Genomic DNA, 13,975 nt, shown 5'->3' on the forward strand with positions numbered 1-13,975 from the left:
GGACCAGTGCAGGTCCACACCATGCCATGTCCCTAAAGTTTGGAATTTTAGAACTCGGCCTGCCTGCCTGCCTGGGATAAAGCACAGGTGCCTGTGTTGCCAGAGGAGCAGACAGCTCAGACACAGACAGGGTGAAGGCAGGGAACTGAGGAATACTCGGGACACACAAGGAGAGATTGTTTTTCTGCAGGGAGGGCTTCCTGGACAGCAGCTAGTGTGAACTCCCCTCTCAGGGATGAGGGATAGGGCTGGTTCAATTTTCTTCCCTCACCCCTCAGCATAAACTGACTTCAGTAAGCAGCACAATACCAATAGAGGTGGCCTAAACTGCTTATACCAATCTCCACTCCCCTGCACTCTGTAGGTGCTTCTTTACTATGGTCAGTGAGCCTGAGAACCAGAGCAGCCAGCCACTCCCCCAGAAGACAAGTTACAGACCCACCACATGCATGAAGTCTACTGAACAGTGTTGTAAAGCTTCAGCTGTAGTGGAAGTAGCATCAGGTCTCTTTTAACAAGCGGACCAGAATACACCTAGTTAAAACTCGTCACACTCTGGTCAGGCCTGAACAGTTCCCAATACAGGCAAGAGGAAACTCTGCAGAGAACTGACCTGAGAGAAAGAGCAGTCAAAACACAGCAGCAAAATGTATACAGCATACACTAGAAACACTTCCTGAAGTACCAAGGCATGAACAGTATATGACCCCTTCTTAATAAAGCAATACTCTCAGGATCAAGAAACATAACAAGCTTCCCTAACACACAGAAGAAGACAGACACCTAGACAAAATGCCAAGATGGAGGAATTTATCCCAAAAGAAAAAGACAAGAAAAAGCCATATCCAGGGATCTAAATGAAATAGATATAAGTAATATGCCTGATTCAGAATTTAAAATAACCATCATAAAGATACTAGCTGGGCTTGAGAAAAGCATAGAAGACACCAGGGAGTCCCTTATTACAGAGATAAAAGACATAAAAATTAGGAAGAAATAAAAAATGCTATCACTTAGATGTGAAACCAAGTAGATATAATGACCACAAGCCTGGAAGAAATAGAAGAACAAATAAGTGATATAGGAGATAAAATTATGGAGGGTTGCTTGGGTAGCTCAGCTCATTAAGTGTCTGATTCTTGATTTTCTTTCATGTCATGATGTCAGGGTTGTGAGATCAAGCCCTGTGTTAGGCTCCACACTAAGCATGAAGTCTGCTTAAGATTCTCTCCCCCTCTCCTTCTGCCCCTCCTGCCCTGCTCACATGCACTCTCTCTCTCTAAAGAAAAAAAAAAAGAGAAGATAAAATTATGAAAAATAATGGAGCTGAAAGAAGAGGTAAAGAAAAATATTGGATCACAAATGTAGACTTAGGGAACTCAGCGACTCCATAAAGTGTAATAATATTCATATCATAGGAGTCCTGAAGAAGTGGGGACAAAAGGGGCAGAAGATTTATTTGAAGAAATTACAGCTGAAAATTTCCTTAATCTATGGAAGGAAACAGACATCTAAATCCAGGAGGCCCAGAGAACTTCCATCAAAATCAACAAAAGCAGGCTGACACCAACACACAGGATAGTAAAATTTGCAAAATATAGAGATAAGGGAAACATTCTAAAAGCAGCAAGAGAAAAGAAATCCCTAACACACAAGGGAAGACAAACAAGGTTAGTAGCAGATTTCTCCATAGAAACTTGGCAGGCCAGAAAAAAATGGCATGATATATTCAATGTGATGAATGGGAAAAATATGCAGCCAAGAATACACTATCCAGCAATGCTGTAATTCAGGATAGAGGTAGAGATAAAGAGTTTCCCAGAAAAACAAAAACTAAAGGAGTTTGTGACTACTAAATCAGCCCTGTAGGAAACATTAAAGGAAGCCCTTTGAGTGAGAAAGAGTAAAAGTGACAAAGACTAGAAAGGAATAGAGAAAATCTCCATAAATGACTACTTAACAGTATAACTAAATTCATATCTATTAATCATCACTCTGAATGTAAATGGACTAAATGCTCCAATCAAAATACATAGGATGTCAGAATGGATAAAAAAAAAGACCCATCCATATGCCGGTTACAAGAGACTCATTGTAGACCTAAAGATACCTGCAGATTGAAAGTGAGGGGATGGAGAACCATTTATCATGCTAATAAACATCCAAAAAATCTGGAGTAGCCATACTTATATATCAGACAAACCATATTTTAAACCAAAGATTGTAACAAGAGATGAAGAAGGGTGGCACTATATTATAATAAAAGAGTCTATCCAACAAGAAGATAAAGCAATTGTAAATATTTATGCCCCTGACTTGGAAGCACCCAAAACATAAAATGATTAATAGCAAACATAAAGGAACTCATTGATAATACAATAATATTAGGGGACTTTAACACCCCATTTATGGCAATGGACAGATCATTTAATCAGGAAATCAACAAGGAAACAATGGCTTTGAGTGACACACTGGACTGGATAGACTTAACAGATACATTCAGAATATTTCATCCTAAAGCAGCGGAATATAAATTTTTTTTGAGTGCCCATGGAATATTCTCCAGAAGAGATCACATACTGGGCCACAAATTAGGCCTCAACAAAGACAAAAAGGTTGAGATCATACCATACATATTTTCATACCACAATACTCTGAAACTTAAAGTTAGCCATAAAAAAATTTTGGAAAGATCACAAATACATGGAGTTTAAAGAAAATCCTACTAAAGAATGAATGGGTCAACCAGGAAATTAAAGAAAAAAAAACAATAAATGGAAGCAAGTGATAATGAAAACATGATGGTCCCAAACCTTTAGGATGCAGCAAAAGTGGTCATGAGAGGGAAGTATATAGCACAACAGGCTATAAGAAAAAGAAGAAAAATTTCAAATACACAACCTAACCTTACACCTAAAGGAGCTAGAAAAAGAACAACAAATGAAGCCAAAGTCAGCAGAAGAGAAATAAGAAAGATTAGAGCAGAAATAAATGATACAGAAACAAACAAACAACAGCAAAAGATCAATGAAACCAGGAGTTTGTTCTTTGAGATAATTAATAAAATTAATAACCCCCTACCCAGACTCATCAATTGAAAAGAGAAAAGACACAAATAAAATCATGAATTAAAGAGAAGAAATCACAACAAACACCACAAAAATACAAACAATTATAAAAGAATATTATGAAAGAAATTATATGTCAACAAATTGGGCAATCTGGTAGAAATGGGCAAATTCCTAGAAACATATAAACTACCAAAACCTAAACAGGAAGAAATAGAAAACTTGAACAGACTGATAACCAAAGAAACTAAATCAGTAGTCAAAAATCTTCCAACAAACAAAACTACAGGGCCAGATGGTTTCTCGTTGGTAGAATTCCCAAACATTTAGAGAAGAATTAATACCTACACTTCTCAAACTGTTCCAGAAAAATAGAAATGGAAGGAAAATGTCCAAACTTATTCTGTGAAGCCAGCAATACCTCGATCTCAAAATTAGACAAAGACCTCACTAAAAAGGAGAATTATAGGCCAATATCTCTTATAAATGGGTACAAATTTTTCAATAAAATACTAGCAAATTGAATCCAACAGTACATTAAAAAGAATTATTCACCACAATTAGGTGGTATTTATTCCTGGGCTGCAAGGGTGGTTCAATATTCACAAATCAATCAACATGATATACCACATTAATAAAAGAAATGGTAAGAACCATATGATGTCCTCAATAGATGAAGAGAAAAGCATTTGACAAAGTACAGCATCCATTCTTGATAAAAATCCTCAACAAAGTAAGGATAGAGGGAACATACCTCAACATCATAAAGGCCATGTACAAAAGACCCACAATTAATATCATCCTCAATGGGGAAAAACTGAGAGCTTTTCCTCTATGGTCAGGATCAAGACAGTGATGGCCACTGTCACCATTTTTATACAATTTAGTACTGGAAGTCCTAGACTTAGCAGTAAGACAGCAAAAAAGAAATAAAAGGCGTCCAAATCACCAAGGAAGAGATTAAACTTGCACTATTTGCAGATGATACGATAGTCTATACAGAAAACTTAAAAGACTCCACCAAAAAATTACCGGAACTGATACATGAATTGAATAGCCACAAGATACAAAATCAATGTACACATATCTGTTGTATTTCTGTACACCAATAATGAAGCAGTAGAAAGAGAAATCAAGAAATAAATCTCATTTACGATTGTACAAAAAACCTTAAGATATTTAGGAATAAACCTAACCAAAGAGGTAAGAGATCTATACTCTGAAAACCATAAAACACTTATGGAAGAAATTGAAGATGACACAAAGAAATGGAAACATCCCATACTCATGGACTAGAAGAATAAATATTGTGAAAATGTCTATGCTACTCAAAGCAATCTACACATTTAATGCAAAGCCTAGCAAAGTACCAGCAGCATTTTTCACAGAGCTAGAACAAAAAATTCTAAAATTTGCATGGAACCACATGCAAAAGACCCCAAATAGCTAAAGCAATCTTGAAAAAGAAAAGCAAAGCTGAAGGCATCACAATTCAGGACATCAAGTTATACTACAAAACTGTAGTCATCAAGACAGTATGGTACCAGCAAAAAAACAGACACAGAGATCAATGGAATAGAATGGAAAACCCAGAAATGGACCCACAACTAAGTGGTCAACTTAAGTGGTTGTCAGCTTAAGTGGTTAACTAAGTGGTTAATCTTCAACAAAGCAGGAAGGAATATCCATAGGAAAAAAGACAGTGTCTTCAACAAATGGTGCTAAGAAAACTGGACGGCCACATGCAAAAAAATGAAAATGGACCACTTTCTTACAACATGCCTAAAAATAAATTCAAAATGGATTGAAGACCTAAATATGACACAAGAATACATCAAAATCCTAGAGAAGAACACAGGCAGTAACCTTTTTGACATCAGTTGTAGCAACTTCTTACTAGATACATCTCCAGAGGCAAGAAGAACAAAAGCAAAAATGAGCTATTGAGACTACATAAAGATAAAAAGCTTCTGCACAGCAAAGGAAACAGTCAACAAACCTAAAAGGTAACCTTCAGAAAGGGGGAAGATATTTGCAAATGACATATCTAATAAAGTTCTAGTATCCAAAATCTATAAAGAGCTTATCAAACTCAAACTTCAAAACCAAATAATCCAGTAAAGAAATTGAATCAGTATCTCATATACTCTATATATGGAATATTGCTCAGCCATACAAAAGGATGGAATCTTGCCATTTGCAGCTACAGTGTATTATGCTAAGCAAAATAAGTCAGTCAGAGAAAGACAAATACCATATGATTTTAATCATATATGGAATTTAAGAAATGAAACAGACTAATACAAGGGAAAATAAAAAGAGAGAGAGGCAAGCCATAATACATATTCTGAACTATAGAGAACAAACTGAGTGTTGCTGGAGGTGAGCTGATGGGGAATATAGGTCAAATGGGTGATGGATATTAAAAGGAGGATGCTTGTGATGAGCACTGGGTATTATACAAAAGTGACAAATCACCAAAAATTCTACACCTGAAACTAATATTACACTGTATGTTAACTAACTAGAATTTAAATAAAAACTTGAGATATATAAACAAAAAAACAAGAGGACATCTGACACGAAATGCCAGATAGGTGATTGGATAAAAAGACTTGGGACTCAGAGGATAGTTCTGGACTAGAGATATAACTTTGTGAGTTACTGCCATACAGTGGTGGATGGAACACATTAGATCACCCAGGGGAAAATTATAGAGTGAGAAGAGAAGAAAGTCCAGGCCTGACTGGTGACCTACCAAATTTAGTGTTTGGGTAGAGAATGAGGAATCAACAGAGGAGACTTGAGCAATCTGGGAGAGTAAAAGGAGCAAGGGGCCACAGGGCAAAGTCTTGTGCAGAGTGTGTCTATACTGTTAATAGCTACTGAGACTATAAAAAAGAACACTGAAAATATCCATTAGATGTACCAATCGGGAGATCACTTGTGACTTTAGTTTGTTGCTATAAGAATTGGAGCCAGATCAGAAAAAGTTAACAATAAAGCTGACGGTGAGGAAGTGTTCACTGGAGAAACAGACCAGTCTTTTAGAATTTTGTTTTGAAAAAGAAGGTAGAGAAAAAGCTCTGTCCAAAGGAACATTTGAACTATATGGATGGAAGAGACTTGTGCATGTTTAAAAGCTGGAAGTAAGATCAATTTGAGAGGATGTATTTATACTATTGAGTAAATCCTTATTGCCTTTTGACATTTTACGAATCCTCATTGTGTCATATTAAATAAAAGTAATAAAACTCATTTTCTGTAAGGCATTACACTCTTAAAAATGCTTGCATTCATGATCTTGTTTTTATTCTCACAGTAATGCTGTTAGTTAATATTATTTTTGTCTCATAGCACAGACCATTACTGTTCTCTTCAATCTTGGGTCCTCCGTGCATACAGAGCACCTGAAAACAGTAAACATACAATATGTATTTATTGAGTAGATGACATAATGTTCATCGTCTACATGAGAAAACAAAGCCAATTGGAGATTAAGTTCTTGGCTAAATTGACAGTTGTTAGGGACGATGTTGGGTCTTCAGACTCCAAGTTTAGTGTTCTTTCCATCTTAGACTTGCAAAGATATTAGAGAGAAAACTAATTTGTAATAGATCTCTTGGTTGGGTGTTTTGTAGTTAATTTTCTAGAGAAAATATTTCTGTAATACTTAAAAGAATGGCATTTGAAAGCAAAGCCCACCAACTGTTCTCCATCTTTTAAAAACTTGCCCAGATAATTAACTTGTGGCCAACTCTTAAGAGACAAACAGGAAGCCAGTCATTGCTTTGTGAAGTATAAATACTATGAAGCAGATGCATTTTAAGTTCGATTCTAGTAAAATTCCTCATAATTGGCCAGCAAATCCAATACAGGGGAAGTAATAATTGAGGGGTAACAACTAACATAACACTTTTTAGATATTTTCTATGATGTCTACTTATTCGTAGGTGGTATGAAATGAACACATTTTTTTTTCCATTATGATTATAATACAGTAACAGAGAAAGAGAGAATGAGACATGGGAACAAGATATTTTAGATATCCAGTCTTGGATCCATATTTAGGCCCAAGTTATCAAACAATTGAATATTAATCTGTAAAAATCTTATGGTACTTCATGTATTCTGCCTTGAATAATATTATTGAACCAAATATCCACTGGTCTGAGTGCAAATTGTAAAGGGTAATTAAATTAAATTTATCAAAATACTTTATATTACTTAATTAAATTTCAGGAACTACTGCATGAATATAGTATGTACTACTGCAAGGCATGTAACTCCAAACAGCATGCATTTTCTTCCCTCAGTCCTCCCCATTTCTGAATATTGCTTCTCCCCAAAATTCATTTTCAAATCATTTAACTGTTTCTTTTGGTGTTTGACTCCATATTTATAAATAGTATATCTATTAATATGCTGGTGTTTAAAATCATATAAATTATCTTTCAGCCTTGTTGTTACTTTTAAGAGTTCTAATGTCATTCTCATTTCAGTCCTTTACATTTGACTTCAATTTTGACTTGTTTCTGGAAACACTCCAAACTTTTGAAGGCATTCTATTTTATTTATTTTATTTATTTTATTTTTTATATTTTTTTAAATAATAAATTTATTTTTTATTGGTATTCAATTTGCCAACATACAGAATAACACCCAGTGCTCATCCCATCAAGTGCCCACCTCAGTGCCCGCCACCCAGTCACCCCCACTCCCCACCCTCCTCCCCTTCCACCACCCCTAGTTCGTTTCCCAGAGTTAGGAGTCTTCCATGTTCTGTCTGAAGGCATTCTATTTTAAATAGAGATTAGCTTTCTATCATGAAAGGCAAGGAGTTAGTTTTCATATATTCTCTTCAAAAGTTTTCTCCTCCACCCTCATCATTTTTCAGATACAGTTTTATATATGTCTGTCTGTATGTGTATGCATATATATATAACTATATAAATTCCTTTCTTATTATCTGTAGTTAATAATTTCTATTTCTTCTCCTTTTCCTCCTTCTTCCTCTTCTTTTTTTCTTTTTTATGTGCTTCTCTACTTCCTCCTCTCCTTCTTCTTTAGCTTGCTTATGCATTCCTATTTTACCCACAATCTACAAATCAAACACACCAGGTAATGTAATGTCTGTTTTGTACTTTATCTTGGGAACAACCCAATTCCAGTGTTTTGCTCCATTTTATACTGGCTGTGCTCTTGTGCTCCTGTAGTCTGCCAGGGGAAGGGCATCGCCACAGAAATGCTCCAGAGTAAGAACATAGGTGCATAGGTGCAGAAGACCTAACCTAACCCACAGTCTGGAGCCAAACCTAGCCCAAGAATATAAATGCTGCAAGCACACAGAGACAAAGGATATACTTAAGAGAGGGAAAGAGAGAGAGAAGAAAAAAGAAAAAAAAAAACTAGACAAAGTAGATTAAATTTCCACAAATTCTGGAGAGATGGACAGTTTGTGCTGTCTTTTGATGAGGAGCTATTCCATTCATCATTTTATGTAGGATAACTACAGTACATGGACTTTTAAAAAATATTGTACAAAAAGAGAATGTGTGCCTATGTGGGAATGCACACACTGGTTCCCCAAAGAAATGGAGTGTAATGGAAAGCTTTATTTTATTTCACTTTTTGTTATACTTAGAGTGCCATAATTCAATAAATAATTGTTGCATCACCAGAATAAAACCCACAGAAAATTAGGAGTTGCATCGTTACACATGTTACTTCTTTCCAATGAAATCTTATTTGATAATGTTTTTCTAAATTTCTCTGAGAAGCTAGATATCATGGCACTGTTAAAGTGTATATTATATATGATGTAACAAATGAGGCAATTAATTTGGATTTGTTTCCACAGAATAAGCTGTTTGATATTTCTGTACTCTTTATGGCAGATTAGTTTTGATCATGGCAGATTATTATATTCTTTCTGAGTCATTAAAAGCTATTACCGACGTGTACCAAACTGTGTTTTAAAGTGTTGTCATTATGTTTAAAACGTATAATTTGTAGATAAAAGTAAAAGCATGAAGCTTGTCAAATATTCTTTTATTTCATATTGCAAAAAGTAAGAAAATTCCTCACTTCAATGTTGAATTATTGTAGGTAGAGAAGTCAGTAGAAAAAATGATATTAAAAAAGGAAATATTATCTCAATGTTTGCAAAGAAACTGTGATAAAATTTACTAGTATTTTTCATATCTGATTATTCTCTCCTTCCAGACCTCCTTGCAGTTAGGCAGGGTCATATGACTAGTTCTAGCCAGTGAGATGCAAGTGAAATCCATGCATTTTATTTCCAGTTGAAGCTTTTTAGAACAAGTAAGTCACTTCCATAATCTCTATTCCTCTCTGACAGGGACATGGAAGCAGTTTATTGAAATGGCAGAACTCAACAAATACGCAGAGTGACTACTCTGGAAAGACAGTTGACTGATATCAGACTTGTGCATGTGAGAAATAGATTTTGTTCAGGACTTTTTTGCTATAGCTAGTGACTAAAACAGGCATGTCTTGTTGTACAAAATCTATGTATAAATTTTAACTTTATTAAATGGAAACATACTTTGTTAGGATGTACTCACTATTTAAAAGTACCCCAAGGTAAATGTTCCTTTAATTAAACAACTATTTAAGTATAAATAAAAACCACTTAATTTACATGATCTTTAACTGATTAATCAGATCATAAAGTTATATGATTAAATAATTGAGAGCTAATGAGTGAATTTTAGTCTTCATTGTTCAATAAAGATTGGATGTGTGTATGTGTGTCAAGAGAAAGGCAAATAACTTATATATAGTAGGATATTTTGAGCTGTTAAATTAGGTCACACATATGAGAATAATTTTTAAGTTGGAGGGATTATAAAATATAGAGAAATCAGTAGAATCATTATCAATACCATTAAAATCTTGCTTTATTGAGAGTCTCAGAGTTGGCCATACACTTAGGAGGGGGTCTACATATATTACTCTGCTAGATAATATAATAAGCTGGTAATTCAGTCAATCAACTAAAGTTGTTTGTACTACCTGATACTGAGCAATTTATTTAACTGATTTGCACGTTAATTGATAGTTAATTACCTTGACTGATACAGTAAGTTGTTTTGGTTTCATGTAGACAGTCTTAGACAGTTACAAATTATTATCTGAGAAGCTTATCCTCCAAACATAAAGTCAGGGACTCCAAAGGTACTATAGAAACTGGCAGTGACTCTGAGTCATGTGTGTATTTGTGTGTGTGTGTATGCTCATGAGTACATGTTCACAGTTTTTAATATTGCATTTTTTAGACACCCTGATATTATTCTAATCTGACTAATATGACAGCAACTTCAAGACTTTAAGCAATTTACCAAATTTTGCAGAAGTAAAATGTGCTAAACCTAGGGCACTGACTCTTACCTTCTGAGTTCAAGGCCAGGACCCTGTCCATCAGACCACAGCTTCCTTTAGAGAAACAGAACCAAAAAAGCTCAATATTGTAAGGCATTTTTTTAAAAAGTTACATTTTACTCTATGGTTTATCTGGAATTATTATCATGCTTAATGTGTGAGAAAAACCTAAATTCATATTCTCTACACTACAATCCAATAGTTTTCATTCTGATTACATAAAAATATGCCTTACTTTCCTGTCTTTCTAAATTTCTATCCTCATTTTTAAGCAGAAGAAGGGAAAGTTAATTATGAGCATTCACTAATAAATGTTACTATAATGAGATACTAGCAGGAGGATCAGAATTCCTTGTATTTCTTCCCTGTCTATTCATATGACCTTAATGTCATCCTGGTTCTGAAATTCTTGCTGTTGAAGAATTGTGTTTATCTCCATAATCTGTCTTTAAAATTTGTAATAAATTCCTCAAATCTTAAAGAAGCAGCTTAGAAACATGGATTTTAGATTTGAGACATTGATTTGAATGCTAATTTTACCATTAATTAGCTGAGTGAACTTGGACATGTTTCTTAATCAAGCTGATCCTTAGTTTCCTCATTTCTATGGTGGAGTTAAAATGTCTGCTTCATAAATAGAATTAATCGATATAATGTACATAAAGCAGATCAATTAATATAGATGAAAATTACATTGCTTGCTTTCAGCGACCTTAAAATCTACTTTTAGAAGGTAGCTTATTTATAGTACAGACTAAAGGTAATACCAAGTAATGTATATTACAGACACTGGAGTCAAATAAACCTGGGTTTTAATGTTGCTTCTACCACATACAGTTCAGTATTTTTATCTGTAAATTGGGATCATTATAGAATGAACCTTATGAAGTTGCAAAGAAGATTAAATAAAATAATTTATGGAAAGTACTTAGAGGTACCTATAGGTACTGGAGAATTGAGCTGGTTTTCCCATGTGAAATGCTACAGGGAAAAGAGAAATCCCTGGGAAGGGGGCGAGTGAGAGTGGCACAGGCCAAGCCTAAATAGCAATGAAAGCATAGATCCTACAAGGTCAGGGACTATACCATTCACTTTGCTCCACATCGCTGGTCTATGGCCCCATAGTTGTTACACATCACCCAGCCAACACCTATCTATGAAGTAAATTAATACAACAGGTGTTCTTCTAGACATTGCATAAAATGTGATATCAGAGGCATGAAAATGATGAAATATGTTTTGAAATATATTCAAAGTCAAAATCACCCACCAAAATGCATTTACACAGAAGAGGAAGAGGTCCTTGAAGGAATAGAACGTTGGCATTTTCAAAGAGAAAAAAAAAGTAAAATAATTATTTGTTCTTACAAAATATTATTTCTTTCTCTCAGAGATGTTGTCTTCATTGGCATCAATTGGTAGCCGAGAAAGACAACGCACTGGTTTGGCTTTGTAGATACTTGTTATTACCAGTTGGGTAACGTAGCTGCATTGTAATTCCATTGTTGGAAACACCTACAGACAATCTTTCCTTTATAGGATAGTCAGGGACTTGGGTTGTTTATACAATGAATCACCTAAATAGAAATGGCAAGCAATTTGAAAGAAACAGAATTTGTTCTCTATTTCAGAGTAAAATCTTCACCACCCATCCCCCACTCCTGACTTTCTATCTATATGTGAAAATCTCTCTGCATCAGCCAATAACAAGGTAAATACTCATTCAGACTCTCTTCACTTTCTTCACACAGATCTATTTCATCCTGAATTCGAGGACTCAAATACATAGCTAAAGACATAGAGTATTAAATAAAATTTGTCCTACCATCTTAGCTCAGACTTCTGGAGTTTTAGGACTATCAAAGGACAGTAATAATCATAATTAATATTTATTGAAATCCTAAAATAACATTATGCATATGTGTGTGTGTGTTTTGTATGGATACTATTTTGTTCTTACAACAGTTCCACTAACTTGTTAAAACAAGTGTTATAACTATTTACAAAAGAAGAAAGAAAATCACAATGTTTTGGTGAGTTTCTCAAGGCTGGTCACGTATTGAGTGTGGACCCAGATGTGAACCTTGGCTCTAGGGTCCACCTGCTTTCTACTAGATGCTGCCACATAATAGTCCAAAATAATACAGACTTTAAAAGCCACAAAATTAATTAACATCTCTTCTCTTACTGTGGGAAACAGACATAATGGATATGAAGGTGCCCATCTGATTGCTCAGTAGGCCATGGTGAGCCCAGAGTCTTGCATAAACCCTGGGCCTGGGGTCTAGTCAGCAGAAACTATCAAGAAATGGTTTAACCAGACAAGGGCAGTGATGCAGATGTAAGAAAGTGAGTACTGAGAAGAGAGCAACAGGAACACCAAGCTGTCCCATCAAATAACCCAGAAATAGACCCTCTTACTATATTTTATCTGGATCTCAGTTCAAAGTCATTGTCCACTGCCACTGTCGAGAAATCTCAACAGAAGCGCTTTATTACCTAAGCTCCATTTAAAATATTAACACCATCCTTAATTTTAGAAAAGTGCTCAAGCCACACGCTGTCTTCTAACTCCCTAATTTCTAGTTAAACTGAACATTTAAATGTCAAGTTAAGTCTTCCCTGATCTGATTCTCTAATTTACTGTGATGAACTAGGCTTCTTTAAATTTCATAAGTGTTATTCACCAACTTTATTCTTTGCTTTGGCCTTCCTAAGTTTCTCAGATCGGAGTGTTGAGTAACCTCCAGCCTGCTCTTGTTATACTCATTTGTGAAGTAAAGAATATATGGATGAAAAACTCTAGGTCTGCCACATACACGGGCTTAGAATTGAGTCAGCTTGTCCATAAAAACAAGTGGGATCCAAGAATAGGCCCTGGCACTATGTCTCCCTTCTTCATTGTACCAGTTGGTATATAATAAGTCATCCCTAACCTTAGTGGCTTGTCACAGCTATTTATTAATTTATAATTCTGTAGATTAACAACTGGGCTTGGATTAACTGAATGGTAATCTGCTGGTCTCATCTGGCTTCAGTCATGTACCTACATTTAGTTGACAGCGTTGGCCTTATTTACTATCAGTCTGGCAATTGACTGTTCCATGGCTGCAGGCTGGCTTACCATTGAATGGATACCTAAATTCTCTTCCTTTCACTCACCAAGCAGGCTAGCTTCTGTGGTGATCGTGGAGTTCCAGATACAGCAAAAGAGCAAGATTCAATGCACAAAAAATTTTAAAGGCTCTTCTTGCATCATAATCCAATGCAGTGAGCCACACAGCCAGCTCAGATTCAAGATGTAGATTACACACTCCCTATCTTCTAATGGTAGAACTTGCAATGTCATATTGCAAGAATGTAGATGTAAGGCCAAAATTTATTTATTTTACATTCTTCCATAGCCAGTCCTCTGGTCACACACTAAATGTTAACATTATCCCCATTTGCAAAATATACTCATCTAGGACACTTAAAAGACTTATCCAATTAAGGCACTACAT

General features: G+C 35.3%; 2 long non-coding RNA genes across 10 annotated transcripts in view; one reads left to right on the forward strand and one right to left on the reverse strand.

Moving 5' to 3' along the window:
* Positions 1–13,975, forward strand: part of LOC144300456 (uncharacterized) — a 230,010-nt gene that overhangs the window by 43,040 nt on the left and 172,995 nt on the right. For 5 of the 9 annotated variants that reach the window (XR_013367088.1, XR_013367087.1, XR_013367089.1 and 2 more), the window contains 2 exons: positions 9,430–9,523; positions 12,104–12,183. The exons of 2 other annotated variants lie outside the window; for them this stretch is intronic. This is a non-coding gene — a long non-coding RNA (uncharacterized LOC144300456). The remainder of the gene's footprint in view (positions 1–9,429; positions 9,524–12,103; positions 12,184–13,975) is intronic. 2 more of the 9 variants (XR_013367094.1, XR_013367092.1) reach the window with 1 other exon arrangement.
* LOC144300458 (uncharacterized) overlaps positions 6,360–13,975 on the reverse strand; it is a 73,611-nt gene continuing 65,995 nt past the window's right edge. The window contains exons 4-5 of the long non-coding RNA XR_013367102.1: positions 10,482–10,526; positions 6,360–6,478 (exon numbers count right to left, since the gene is read on the reverse strand). This is a non-coding gene — a long non-coding RNA (uncharacterized LOC144300458). The remainder of the gene's footprint in view (positions 6,479–10,481; positions 10,527–13,975) is intronic.

This window comes from Canis aureus, chromosome 28 (assembly GCF_053574225.1).
Source record: "Canis aureus isolate CA01 chromosome 28, VMU_Caureus_v.1.0, whole genome shotgun sequence".
Lineage (NCBI taxonomy): Eukaryota > Metazoa > Chordata > Mammalia > Carnivora > Canidae > Canis > Canis aureus.